This window comes from Rhineura floridana, chromosome 1 (assembly GCF_030035675.1).
Source record: "Rhineura floridana isolate rRhiFlo1 chromosome 1, rRhiFlo1.hap2, whole genome shotgun sequence".
In the NCBI taxonomy this organism is placed as follows: Eukaryota; Metazoa; Chordata; class Lepidosauria; order Squamata; family Rhineuridae; genus Rhineura; species Rhineura floridana.
In genome coordinates, this window is record NC_084480.1 from 132,490,084 (window position 1) to 132,505,153 (window position 15,070).

A 15,070-nucleotide genomic window follows, 5' to 3' on the forward strand; every position below is an offset into this window, starting at 1 on the left:
GAGAGTTATACTGTCCAAAAGATGTGCATTCACCAACCTCTATTGTATTAGAGGAGTCTTTAGCAATGTGATAGATTAAAAACCTATACTGGAGGCATTCAAGAGTCAGCTGCACAGCCATCTGTCGGGAATGCTTTGATTTGGATTCCTGTATTGAGCAGGGGGTTGGACTCGATGGCCTTGTAGGCCCCTTCCAACTCTACTATTCTGATCCTATGCCAACCCCAGTATAATGGGGCACTTCGACTCAGCCCAGGTTAGCAGTCCACGGAACAAGTGCTCACACCATAACCCACTCTCCCACACGTGCATTTTCCTGGAGAAGTGCCATCTGTACAATGCCCACTCCACTTTTTCCCAAGGCAAAAATCCTGGCATTACATCTTCTTCACGATACATTACAGCATGGTGCTTTGTAGGCTTCTCCGATTTTGCCTTCAAGGTTCCCAAAGATCAACTGGAAGCAACCTTACAGTTCCACACACACACACACACACACACACACACACACACGCCTCCATCCATCCCTAATTTTGACCGTAATTCCTCCCGTCCCCCTTTTTTACATCTATAGGAAAACATTCTATAGCCGGAACCGGCATCGTACACTGAAGAGTGCCGCGCGCCCAAGGAAACACGGGCCTCCTTCATCCTCTCTCTGAAGAAAAAGCTAAGGCAAGAGGGAATTTCTCTTAGCTAAAGCTACAAGCCCCAGCGCGGGCTACATCTGTGGAGGAAAAAGAGATACATCGTTTTCAAAGGGGGCTAGGGAGGGAAGTCCTGAGGCAGGTGAGGGGAGAGGCCACTGCTTGGCACAGAAGGGGGGGAAGGCGCCGGAGGTTATTGCTCCCCAAGCACAAGGCAATTCTAAGCAGAGGAAGCGAGCGAGAGCGTCGAGGCACACAGAAAAGACCCTCCAGCCTTGGCGCACGACGCCCCGCCCCCTTCCCCTATAAGGCAGCTCCGTTCCTGCTGCCAGGACATGAGGTGGGAAGCGCAAGGGAGCTTCTGTGGACGCCCGAACGAGCGCTTAGCGTCCCTTGCCCTGCGCCTGCGCGCTCGCCCTCCCCCACCTCCCATCATCACCGTCAAACCCCTTCCACCCCCCTCCCCCGTGTTATATGTCCTTCTGTTAAACAAATAGAAGATCCTAGACCTTGTGGATGGGGTGGATCAGGATCAGAAGGAACAGAATCATAATAGCTTTCTCAAGGATTCGAGTCTGTCTCTCGCACACACGCGCGATATATATAGATATATGCACCCCGAGATCATAATGCATTGGATGGCGATGGTGGCTCCTGGCGGCAGCTTGAGTGGATATTGCTACTCCTAGCTTGGACAGCGGGGCTACAGAAAGGCAGGCGAAGGAAGCCGGAGAAGAGCCGGGAGGTGAGGCAAAGGACATTGTGGGGCTTGCGGGAGGGTAATTTGGAGGGGGAGCGGGGATGGGAGGCAACTCCGGGAACGTTAGACTGTTGACTCTGAAATGAGAGGAGGAGGTGGTGCGGTGGCTTACGGTGGCAGATTGCTGGGAAGGGCAACGATTGCAAGGCTGGCTGTTAAACGCAGGAGCTGGCGTCGGGTTTGTGTGTGTGTGTTTATTTCTTTTTTTTTAGTCCCTCCAGGAAAGTTTTGCCCCCCCCCTCTAGTTTCCGAATGAAGCAAGGAGGGAGACACAAAGAGCACTTGTTGGGATCTCCAAAACAATTATAGGATTTTTTAAAAATTGTTATTATTTTCCGAAGTAGGAGGAGGGAACAGCGTGGGGTTGTGGGGGTGTGGGGTGGTGGTGTATGCATGGCACTCGGGACGCATGGACATGTTTGCCATGCGCTGAGTGTGCTTGTGGGTCTGTCTGGATTGCAGGGTGCCGCTCGCAATGTGTGCGTTCCACAACCCGCATCTGTGTGGCTTGGAGGAAAGGGTCATACATAACATACCGAGGAGGGGGGCGATGTGAGCGTGTATACCTGGATGCTTCTGGGGCTCGCTTATGATTTCTTTGTGTGTAGAGTTGGACTTCCCCATGTTGAATCATTCCAGGGGAGATGCAGAACACCTTTGTAGAGGTTGCTTTTGATGGAAAGAGACCGGAGAATGAGCAACCTGAAAAAGTGTGTCTATAAGCGTTTGGACTGAAGAAATCCATCTAAGGAAAGTTTTGCTGCATGCAGATCTATTCCTGGAGTTGGCTGTGTCTGCAACTGGGTGCTGATGAGCCCAGTTTTGCATCTCTGCCCTTGGGAGTGGGGCATGTGGTGTTGCTCCCTTGCCTTGACATTCAGCAGGTTTCTCCTTGGGAGCCTCTGGCGCTCAGCTGCAAGGAGAGAGCCCGTTTTTGTGTTCAGCTGCTGTTGCCTGAGAGACTCCGCCCTGTGCCATCAGCAGATGAAAAAGTGATCTGTGTGTCAGGTACTGCCTGTGAAAAGCACGGAGGTTTGCTGTCCTTGTTGCTCTTTTTGGAGGTTCCTCACTAGCTGTGCGTTACAGGCAGCCAAGGTGAAGTTTGTGGCATTCGATGGACATTGGAAAGGAGTTGTTGAGATGTGGCTGGAAAATCTGGCCTTAAATAAGAAAGAAGGTTTAGATAGAAGATAGTGTGTGTGTTCCTTCCACCTAGGTGTGATGTCCTGGTATATTTTATGGGATAAATCCAGTTGATTTCCTAAGGATTTTTAAAATGATCTCTCTTTTTCCTTCTGATGCACAACAATAGAAAAACTGTTGCTAAATATTTTCTCTCTATAATATACCCATGGAGAACAGCATCCTGTAAAAAATTGAGCTGTGGTTGCCCAGGCATTGGGGCATCGTTCCTACAATGAGAACTATCATAGCCCAAGCTAGCCTCGAAGCTGTGCCCTCTGTCCTGGAATCTTCTCTTCATTTTGGATGGAGGGCTGATTATGGTTTCTTAGCGGTAAAAGAAAAGTGCCCCTTTATTTCTCCATGGTCACTGAAAACAGGCTTGGAGGCTAAACCTCGGCTCAAGTTAAAGCAGGTTTAGCCAATGTGATGCCCTCCAGGTTTTGTAACCTACAGTTCCCATTAGCCTAGCCATCATGACCAATGATCAGGGCTGATGGGAGTTGTAGTTTGTAACATCTGGAGGGCACCACATTGACTACCCCTGGATTAAGCCCTGGAAAACATTTTATTTTGGAAGTTTTCATTTTACCAATGCTGAATGAATCAGGGCTTGCTCTCACATTGTATAATAGCAAACCTGGGTTTGCTGTTGAAAGTGCACTTGATGGACAACTAATCTTATCTCCCTCATGAGTGTATGCATCTTGCATAAGTGTTTGCAAACCCAAAATTTGACCCCACTTGCTGTTTACACTTTACCTTTTGAAGTGAAATATCTTAGGTGTACATCCAAAAAAGAAAAAAGTGAGATGTAAATCAGTCTCCGGATATGGTTACCACAGGATGAACCAAGGAATACTGGAGAAACTACTAACTACTAAGTGTGAATAGTTTTCTAGCTGGGAAGTAAATACTTCTGTTGTTTCAAATAGAAATAGTGGGGTTGGTAGAGCATTTGCTGTATTCCTTTCCTAGCTGGCAAAGCATGTGAAATTGAGCCATTTCCGCGCTCAATGTGATTATTAGGAGGGGCAAGTGAGAGTGAATCAGTTGTCCTTCAGTTGAAATGTGACTTTGTGGATGGTATAGGACAGTGGTTCTTAACTTTTTTGGGGGTCACGGACCCTTTTGAGAATCTGATGAAAACTATGGACTCCCTTAAAAGAATAAATAAATATAATTAATTTTATCACACTGGAAATTGATTTTTTTTTTTGCGCCTGGTTCATGGACTCCCCTAGGGGTCCATGGACCACAAGTTAAGAACCCTTGGTATAGAAGTGAAATGGTTAATGCTAAAGTTGCTACAAGAGGAGAAAAAAGGTGGATATGAAAAAAGCTATAAAACTTCTTGCACCCTTCCAGTCTTGTAGTAGGAGAGATTATTACATCACATTATTCTATGTGTTACACCAGGGTAGGGGGCCTCTGGCCCGGTGACTGAATGTAGCCCCCCAGGCCTCCCTGTCGGGCCCTCAGAACTCTCTCCAGGCTATACTCCTCATTGGCCCTGCCTTGCACCTCATATGTTTTTGCTTGGCTGGAATATGTCTTGGACCTCTGATAATGCCTCTTGTGTAGAGAGTCTGGATGGAGGGTACAGGGGTGTGCGAGTGTGTGTAGAAACTAGCCTACTGTACAAAGGTAAAATTTACACTTATTCCTCTGTACACTCTTGCCTGTAGCCCCGCCAATCACTGAAATTTGGCCCCTGGAAGGTTGCCCAGAATGGAATGTGACCCTTGGGCTAAAAAAGGTTCCCTACCTCTGTCGTAACACAAAGTTTGTTCTTGGTTAATAGCACCAATTTTAATGTATGGCCACATTCATTTATCCCACCATTATTCCACTTTAAAAGGGCATGGCTTTCCCCATAGATTTAAGGGTTAAGGGTGCTGAGATTTGTTAGGAGACCCCTATTCCCCTCACACAGCTACAATTCTTAGAGTTCTTTGAGAAGAGTGGCTTCGGCCAGATAGGCGGCCTAAAAAATTAAATTATTATTATTATTATTATTATTATTATTATTATTATTATTATTATTATAGAAGAGGGACTGACTGTTAAACCACTCTGGGAATTGTAGTGTTGGAGAGGAATAGAACTCTCAGCACCCTTCACAAACTACACTTCCCAGGATTGTTTGGGGGAAGCCATGACTGTTTAAAGTGTAACAATAGTGGAATAAATATATGGTGTGAATGTGGCCTATGAGATACATATGCATATATCTCCAGTGTCCTTGGGAGCTGACTTATCTAACATAAGAGCTGAGTAGTGACTGGGCTAATAGGAACTAGTAGCCTCTTGCTACTCCTGTCAAGTAAGAACGCTGTATAATTTCAGGAAAAATGTGGGGTGGCTTGGGATGTGGATCAAAACAAAAGAGTTCAGATGACAGAGCTGTGTGGAGGAGTGTCTTGGAATGTTGAGCTCATGGGAGTCAATACTTTGCCCAGGAATGGGGAACCTGTGGCCTACCAGGCGTGGTTGGACTCTAGCTCTCGTCAATCCCAGCCAGCATTGCCACTTGTCAGGGAGAATGGAGCTGGACTCCCAACAATATCTGGAGAGCCACAGGTTCTGGCCATAGCTGGTTTCTTTATCTCTGTCTTGTCTCAATGCTTTGAGATTTGCAGGATAGACTTGTGCTCTGAATTCAACCTTGGGCCTCCAGATGTTGTCGAATGCAACTCTCATTATCCACAGCCAGCTTAGCCAATGGTCAAGGATGATGGGAGTTGTAGTTCATCAGCATATGAGGATCCAAGGTTGAAGAACACTGGAGTAGACTGTGTTCCACTAATAGAAAAAGAACTTCCAAGATCTGAAATGCATCTTTAATTAAAAGGTATCACAACATTGATATGGCCAAAAGGACAGGTTCCTCTCTTGCTTACAAATCTCCGCTTGGAACGCTTGACTAGAGGCTTGGCAAGACTACCATTTTCATAGAGAGGTAGGTTTTTCTTGTTTCAAAAGGAGCTGATGTAAAATAATTTGATGTGTCTCATTCCAAATAATAAACATGACCCACTTTCTTAGCAACAAACAGAATCTCACAGTGAGAGGGAAGATAGGAAAACACCCTCCTGCCTTGTGCCCATTTGTGTCTCAGAGCAAATGAGTGGGAAACAGAAAGGAAAGTAGCACAGTCCGCAGTGCTACGGACCTCACATATGTAATCAGTAGTGTGCCTAAAAATGTGTAAGTCTTGCAGTGGAGTACTGGAGTATCTTTTGGATCATAGAACACAGCATTCGTGTAGTCTAAATCCAGAGGCAGAGCTGGTCAATCTGTCTTGGGAAATTTCCTCCCTCAAAGACCACTTTAGTATTCTTAATTTGCACTTATCTTAAAATGGATATCACATTCACACCCTACATTTGAAGCATCTGGTTTCCTCCAAAGAATCCTGGGAATTGCAGTTTGTTAAGGGTGGTAGGAATTTGCAGCTCTGTGAGGGGTGAACTACAATTCCCAGGATTCTTTGGGGGAAGCCATGTGCTTTATACATGGTTTAAATGTTTTTTAAATGTATGGTGTGGATGTGACAATCTCAGAAGCCTCAGAAAAGTGATCAAGATGTGGAGAATACATTATCAAGGAGAAAAGCTACATAGGAAGTGGATTGGACTGTGAAAGACCAACCCAATTTGTGTTTGCATTTTGACAAATTCATAGGGCAGTCCAATATCTCAGAGAGGAGGTCAGGTCTCCTGCTCCCCTGGTGCATTCACTATAGCTGCCCAATTTCCCTGCTTTTTAAAGTTTGATAGAAATATCTGTTGGCTATAGGTACATTCGTAAACCGCAATGTTTTTTGCCTGTCAGTGAATTTCTCTGCTTTTTAATCTGGGAGGTAAGAAATGGGATCCTGCGCAAATTTGCTGAGAATGGATTAATCATTTGCATGCATAATGATTTCAGTGGGATTTAGGTGAAACTGACCACAGGGGGATGGGGAGGGGAGGAGGGGGAGGGGGAGGCGAGCAGGCCGGAGGGGGAGGACGATGGCAGGTTTGATCATTTACATGTTTATTGAGTTCAGTGGGATTTACTCTTGTGCAATCATGCTTAGGATAGGTAAAATGGACCATGGGGAGGGAGGCCTGAAGTGGCCAGGGGAGAAGGAAAAAGGAAGAGAGAAGGGGAGGAAGAAGAGAGAGGAGGAAGGGAGGGGAAAGGCAGGCTGATCATTTGTATGCTTATTGAGTTCAGTGGGATTTACTCCTGTATAATTATGGCTAGCATAGATAAAACTGACCATGGGGGAGGGGAGAGTAGAGGGAAGGGGGAAGGAAGAGGAGAGCAGAAGGAGGGGGAGGGGATTGGAATGGGAGGGAGAAAGGGTGAAGGGAAGGGGTGGGCAAAAGGGAGGTGATGGGAGGGAGGGGAGGGCAGGTTTGATCATTTGCATGCTTATTGAGTTCAGTGGAATTTACTCCCATGCAATCATGCTTAGGATAGGTAAAACTGACCATCGGGGACGGGGGGAGAGGAGGGGAGGGAGGATGAAGGGGAAGGAGGGGATTGGAAGGGAGGGGTGAGGGGTGAAGGAAGGGGCAAGAGGGAGGGGATGGGAGGGAGGAGAAGGGGAAGACAGGTTTGATCATTTGCATGCTTTTTGAGTTCAGTGGGATTTACTCCTGTGCAATTATGCTTAGGATAGGTGAAACTGACCTAGGGGAGGGGGAGGAAGGGGAGCAGGAGGGCAGGAATAGGAGGGGAAGAGATTGGATGGGTGGGCACTGGGCAGAGGGGAAGCCTTTCCAAAAGGAAAACTTTGTGAACAGTATCATTTTTTTCAGGGTTTCCCCTACCTTTTTATTCTACAGCAGGCACATGTAGCCTCCCACCCAAATTTAAACAAAAACTGTTCATGGCCACATCCACATCAGACCTTTATTTCACTTTGGACAGAATGCTGGGTAGTGTAGTTAGTGAAGCGTGCTGAGAGTTGCTAGGAGATGCCTTGTTCCCCTCACAGAGCTTCAATCAGAGCAGCTGACTGTTAAACCACTCTGGCTGCTGGAGCTCTGTCAGGGGAATAAGAGTTTTCTCTCAGCACCCTTCACAAACTACCTTCCCAGGATTCTTTGGGGGAAGCCATGACTGTCTAAAGTGAAATAAAGGTCTGGTGTGGGTGCGGCCCCCTGATTAGGCAAGCCCATCAGCTGTGAGTCTGGCTTTTAGAACACTGACAGGTTGGTTCCTACTGATCATGCCCGGCCTTATCACTGAGTTCAATGCTAAATTTCTTAAATTAATTAAAAATCAGCCAGGAATTTTTTCCTCTCTCTTTTTACACTTTGAACTCTTGAGTCTCTCTGACTGTTTTGTGTAACACTTGAAGATTTAGAGGGTTGTTATTTATTTATTTATTTATTTATTTATTATTGCATTTGTATACCGCCCCATAGCCAAAGCTCTCTGGGCGGTTTACAACAATTAAAACATTAAAAACAAATATACAAATTTAAAAACACATTTTTAAAAAGCAATTTAAAAACACATGTTAAAATGCCTGGGAGAAGAGGTTGTTAAGCAAGTGTTTCTGAGTTCAGGACTATAAGTTTTGTAAGGTTTTGTTTTGAAATGAGCTTATGGGAAGCATCAGAATGGCATGGGGGATATTTTCAATTTAATATTGTGGAATGTGAAAAATCCATGCTGACTATAGTATACAGCCACTCTTTCAGCTCTTGCATGGCCTCTGGAAGATACCACTTTCAAGCCCTAGACAACTTGGGGTCAGGGTATCTCATGGACAGCCTTACACGTTATGTTTCTGCTGTGATAATTAGGGGGGCATTGTTAGTGATTCCTCATGGCCCTGAGGTCCTCTTCACTGTCACTTCTAGTGTACCAGCACCCACTCTCTGGAATTCCCTCCCTATGGCAATAGTATGTTTTTGACACTGGCCAAAAACCTTTTTGTTCAGATAGGCTTTCCTTGATATGTGAGCCTGCCAAGTATTAGGTATTGTTTTATCACTCTGTGAAATGTTGTCCTCATGTTCATTTGATGCATTTATATTGCTATTCCACCACTTTGATATTCTCTTTATGGGTATGCACTATATAAATCTGTACAAATAATAATAAAATAACAATCTCTAACCTGCAGTGTTATTTATTTATTTGTTTGTTTGTTTGTTTGTATGCCGCTTTTCATCACCAGGTGACCCCAAAGCAGCTTCCATAGCAAGAACAAAATGATATGATAAAAACAATTCAGAACATAATAATAATAAAAAACTACAACAGTATCAATAAATGATACCACAAAATGCCATAAAACAGGCTGAAATCTCAAATCAATCTAGTCTGCAATATCTAGATATATATATATATATATATATATATATGGAGAGAGAGAGAAAACAAATATACAATTGAGTCCCATCATTGTATAACAGTCCATATCCCTCAAAGAAGGCTGTAACAGATCCCTTGGTAGCAGTGTCTTCCCTCAGTGTCCAGATAGGCTTGCTTCCACCTCCACGTCCTTGGGCTCGCTCATCTGCTGCTCCCTGAGCTTCTTCTGCTGCTGCTGCTGGTGGTTTACGTTGGGCAGTGGCTGCAGCAGCTCAGAGGAGCAGGCAGATGTGGTAGTGACAGTGGCTGTTGTTGTTGAGCAGGAGGCCCTGTGCTAGGTGGCAGCGGCGAGGAGAACTGGAGGAGGAGCAGGAGATGCTGCTGCTGCTGTTGCTGCTGGTGGTGGCACAGAGACTCCGTGGCTTGGGGCGGCTGGGCTTCGGGCAGGGCTCCAGTGGCGCCAGTGGTGGGCAAGGCAAATCCAATATGTCCAGATAGGCTTGCTTCCATCTCCACCTCGTCCTCCTCGCTCAGCTGCTGCTCGCCAGGCTTCTGCTGCTGCTGCTGCTGGTGGTTCACGTTGGGCGGTGGCAGCTCAACTTCAGGGGCCTGGACCTTTTCACGGACATTATTCTGTTTGATGGGGGTGGCCAATTCCAATGAGACCACCTTCATGTCTCATAAGGTATAGTAATGCATGCTTGCACTGCTATGCTGATTTGTCCATGCCTCCTCGACAAGAAAATATCACTGAGACTGGAAAGATGAGATGGAAACTAATCCAGATGGATTCTGCAGTTAGGTATATTGAACTGTGAAAAGGTAACCGGGATTAGCCTTGTTTTATGATCGCTGCAAGCTCAGGCTGCCAGCCAGCAGCAAGCTTTAACAATGGACTACACTGGAAGGCTGTTGAAAGCTACGCTCTCTCAGCACAGCCCTCCAACCTGCAATGGGGTATCACGGGACTACACTGCATTGCTGTTGTATATCACTCTTTCAGCCCAACCTGCAATTTGGGAATAAAAGCACTGGGTGAATTTGCAGGGCTGTTGTAGTCCCTTGACCAATGTGCAACAGAGGTTAAATACCACAAGACCACACTGCAGGGGGATTGTATACTACTTAGAGCTTGACCTGCAGTTAGTTGTGAACTGCACTGCAGGGCTCACTGCAGGTTTGTCATTCCCAGCCACAGCCCCTTCCAACCTACAATATGGGAACAATGAACTGCTTTTACATTGGAATTTGCTTTAGCAGGGTTATTTTTTAAAATTTTCACACACAATGAGACCTGAGTAAAGACGAGAAACTAACCATTGGGAAGCTTTTTTTGTACTTCTTCGTCTTGAGATTCCTCCCGAATCTCCTGGTACCCCCCTCTTATGTGTGGGTGCTGCTGGTTTGGCTATATTATGGCCAAACCTCTCCCTGAAGTTCTGAAACAGAACATAGCACGAACATCCTATAACACAATGGAATCTGGGTTCTAGTTGTGAACTTCTTGGGACTGGATGCATTTCAGAACCTGCACGTACTGTTTGCTAAACCCAGTAGTCACTCTTCACAGTTTGACAAGCGACTACATGTGTTCCCATTATCAATCTTGTTTCTTGATCTGGCAGTTGCAAACTCTTTTTTAGGGGGGTTGGGGAGGGAAGTCTCCAGGTGTTGAGCAATGATGGCTGTGGAGCCAAAATGAGACTACTACAAAATAAGAGGGAGTTATCAGCATGCTTGGGGAAACCTCAAGGTTTGCAGAAGTAGAAATACAATATTGAGGATAAAAAACCTAATGGGGAGTTAGCTAGCCAGCCATGCCCTTTTCCAGGTTAGTCCATTTTCCCTTTCCCCCATTCCTCCCCCTCCCTTAACAGCCAGTCACTATTCTGTGGCGACTGAGGATGCTCAGTCCTCATTGATCTGTTTTTTTGGGGGGGGGGTTCTCCCCCTCTATATTTTTTCTTAGTTTTTTAAATGCACTTCTGCAAATGTTTGGTTTCCCCAACCCTGTGGATACCTCCCTCTTTTGCTTGGATGCTGCCATTTTGACTATGTAAGAATCCATACTTGGAGAATGAGTTCACTATAAAAAAACAGACGTTGATGAAAGAAAGTTTGCACTGTTCAGCCTTTCCCAGCTGATGGGTCCCTAGATGTGTGGTTGGGTTACAATTCCCATCAGCCCCAGCCAGCATGGCCAATGGTCAGGAATGATGGGTAGTCCAGCAACATCTAGGGACTTGAAGTTTGGGAAAGGCTGCATTTTTATACTGCTTTTTGTTTCCTCACTTGGCTGTGGGAGATTTCAGTGAGGCCATGCCTTGAATGGATGGTTCCGTGCCAATGGCTGGAAGAGTGCTGGGATTTCAGCTCTTGCATGGCCTCTGGAAGATACCACTTTCAAACAGATGGATACAAAAGTTATAGAGAAGCCAGTATGTTAAAAGCGTTCATGGCACTCCACACATGAGGTAGAATCACGATGAGAATTTCTCTACGCTCTGCTATGGAGAGTGGAGGTGTAGGGACTGCACATTTGAATAACATGCATATTTCTTCTGTTGCGTATTAGGGGTGAAAACTCACTGGACAAAGCCTTCTTCCTAATGGGCTGTTTTATGCTGCATGAAGGATGTGCATGAATGTGTATACAATTAATCCTCTGCAGACTAAGTGGTACAATGCAGAAAAATGACATTCAGTGATTTTTCATTACGTTGTTAGAGATAATTTTCTGAAAAAGATAAGCCCTATGTATGCATTCAGATAAAGTGTGTGGGAGATGCAAGGCCATGTGTACAGCCCCTTCTCTGCTGGCTCCACTCCCCAGCCTTCCCGCATAGAGCAGGAAGAGCCACATCTGTACCTTATATTTAAAACAGTATTATACTACCAGGGCAGGCACCAGACATGCCTGGGCCCTTGGGCATCAGATTGCCCAGGGCCTGTGGTGCTATAGCCCACCCTCTTCATACAAGAGGTGCAAGGCTAATAAACCCACCCGTGTGGCCCACCTACCTCTATCATCCCTGTAAATGACATGCGCATTGTGTGTACATGCTTGCCATCAACCAAGGTGGTGGTGGGGGCTTCAGCCCCTTAGAGAAGCCTTTGACACTATCTTAGTAGATGGCAGGCATGTGTGTGCTGCGCGTGCATGCCTGTCATCAACCAAGATGGCAGCTGGGGCATCAGCCCCTTAGGGAAGCCTTCAACATCATCTTGGTTTATGGCAGGCATGCACACGCAGCATGCACATCATTCACAGGGATGGGAGAGGTAGGTGGGGTGTGCATGTGAGCTTATTGAAGCCCACACTGACTATATTGGGGGGGTGCCTGGGAGCTCCCTCTCTGCAATCTGTGGCAGGATCGGGAGCTGCTACTGCAGTGGATTGCAGAACAGAAGCGCTACCCTCCCATCCTGAGGAGGGGCCTCTCGAGGACCCCTTTCCAGGGCCCGACCTGACCACCCTCTGGCACCGGCCCTGTATATCACTTTAAACAGTCATGGCTTTCCCCAAAGGATGACATGTGCGCATAGCATGCTTGCCTGCCATCAACCAAGATGGCAGTGGGGGAGTCAGCCTCTTAGGGAAGCCCCCGTCACCACTTTGGGTGATGGCAGGCATGTGTGCACACCACACATGGCATTCACACTGATGGCAGAAGTAGATTATTGAAGCTGTGCTATCTGTATTGGGGGGATGCCTGGGAACTCCCTCTCTGTTATCCGTAGCAGGGTCAGGTTGCAGGACCTGCCACTGCAGCGGACCATGGGACAGGAGTGCCACCCTCCCATCCTAAGGAGGGGTCCTCTAGGGGCTCCTCCAGGTGACAGGGGCCCTTGGCCAGGGCCCAACCTGGCCGTCCTCTGGTGCTGGCCCTGCCCTCTCGCCCCCATCGACCATGCTGGCTGGTGCTGATGGGAGTTGAGTCCAACAGTATCTGGAGGACCACAGGTTAGCCACACCTGATTTAGGCCCTGTTTCCCCATTCATCCCCTTCTTTCTTCTTTATTGCTCTTGGTCATTAATGAATCTGATGCATATCTCTATATGCTTTGTGTTATGCCATCCTTTACCAACCAGTGTGCCTCCAGATGTTGTTGGACCACAACTCCCATCTTTTCTGACCATTGGCAATGCTGGCTGAGGCTGATGGGAGTTGTGGTCCAATAGCATCTGAAGGCACACTGGTTGAAAAAGACTGTGTTATGCTGTGAAAGCTTTTGCTTTGCCGTTATTGACTGCACTCCTCTAATATTGCTGTTGCTGCATGTACCGATCAGCTGTAAAATACAGAAGAATCCCCTCTTCGTTTTCTCTGAAGACTTAACTACCCTTCTTTAAATTGAATGGGAAAAAAGCCATGCTATCTTGGAAGTTTCACTTCCTTTACTCCCAGGTGTCTTGCCCTGGCTGACCAGAGAATCATAGGAGATTTCTTAGCAGAATTTGATAAAGCTTCAGAAGTATTATTGGGTCTTGAATTTTCCCTCCCTCCCTAATAGGTTCTTTAGCATTTCTCCTGAGGCCAGCTGCCATAAGACTGATGATATATCTCCCCCCACCCCTTTAAAGTAAAAAAAAAAATCAAATTGTTTCATCATGTGCTCCTATATTTTTAAGAATGCCCAAGACACATTTTCCACCTACCTATTTCCCTGCTTAGAGAAGCAGTGGGCAGAGAGAGCATGCGACCAGATGGCAAAACTGCTGGCTATCTGCATACAGCACAAAGGCATTGGGGAAGGGAAATTCAATAAATTAGCAGTCACCCTTTTCATGTAATCATTTTTTTAATCAACTAGCCTCCCACTCATTGCATTAGAAAAAAGATCAGGTTTTGCGAAGTTGTTAAGGGGGCACCTTGAAGGGAAATATATCAGAAAAGACATAAAGCAGCTCAGTCCTCAGTAGGTATACGACTAACTCCAGGAAAACCTCCACCTAATCCATTCAAACTACAGCCCGCTGTACTGGAAGAGATGTGGTTCATGATGAATAAACAGCAATTTAAAAAATAAATCAAGATGATGATGATAAATTGTATTTATTTGTTGCTTTCCAGAAAAAAGGTCTCAAAGTGACTTACAGATCGATAAAATACACAAAGCTTACAAACGTTTAAATAAAAAAATAGGATAGAATAGGTCCTCTAAAAAGTGTGCATCCAGCAATATGGTAAAAATGATGAAGCCTACCCCACCCAATGAAAAGGTAAACACTAAAGCAGGCCAGAAATCATTGCACAGTTTTTTTTTTAAAAAAAAGCTAAGTTGGATTTTCTTTATTTAAATCTGATTTTTAAAATTTAAATTGGCTTTTTATTTTTGTTTTAAATTGTAAAATACTAATTTTCTTTTAAAGAATACCTAAGTTAATGTTATATCTGAATGTAAACATGATAGCCCAGCCCTACGGTTGGTCTCTAAACATACTGGAATACATTAAGTTAAAGGAAGTTTTTCTATGTAAATGGCAAACCAGTTTGATCATTTCTCTCAAATATGAAAAACCACTTTACACTTTACCTACCAAACGCATTTCACCTGATGAAAATAACCTGCTCTAGTCACGGGCATTTAATTTTGTTTGTTTTGGTTGTTATTGTGAGGTAGCCCAAAGCATGAGAGGAGAAGAAAGATGAGACACTAAAAAGAAGAGTATACAAAATTGTGCAGTGAACAGATTCCTATCTTCTTATACTTAATCTCACAAACTGTTACAGCTGCTGGTCATACTCATAAGAAAGATCCTATATGGGATTTTAACAACTTTCCTTCTATGGTAAAAAAAGAAATAATGCAAAAGCTATGTGCTATGACATAGGCCTAATTCACCCATCACTTTAAACCATAGTTTAAATTAAGCTATGGTTTAAAGCAGGGGGGCTAACCTATGGCCTGTAGGCCGGATCCAGACTGCTAAACCCCTGCATCTTATCTCCTGATCTGATTTCTAAAGAGCAGACAGTGCACCTTCTTTCCTTATAAGAAAATAAAATTTCTCTGCTAGCTCTTTAGAGACCCTCTTCAAAGAGCAAGCAGATGAATCTTTTCTCTCCAGTCTTAGTGCTAAGCACCCCACCAGAGTACCAAGATCAGTGATAAAGCCTTCTGCCTGCTCTTTAAGAGTAAAAAGCAGCATCTC

At 45.3% G+C, this 15,070-nt stretch overlaps 1 protein-coding gene across 3 annotated transcripts in view; it reads left to right on the plus strand.

The window, feature by feature from the left end:
• Positions 1-1,007: 1,007 nt before the first annotated feature.
• PLPPR1 (phospholipid phosphatase related 1) overlaps positions 1,008-15,070 on the plus strand; it is a 155,694-nt gene continuing 141,631 nt past the window's right edge. For all 3 annotated transcript variants that reach the window (XM_061632754.1, XM_061632725.1, XM_061632715.1), the window contains exon 1: positions 1,008-1,392. The gene's annotated coding sequence lies outside the window, so the exon portion shown is untranslated. The remainder of the gene's footprint in view (positions 1,393-15,070) is intronic.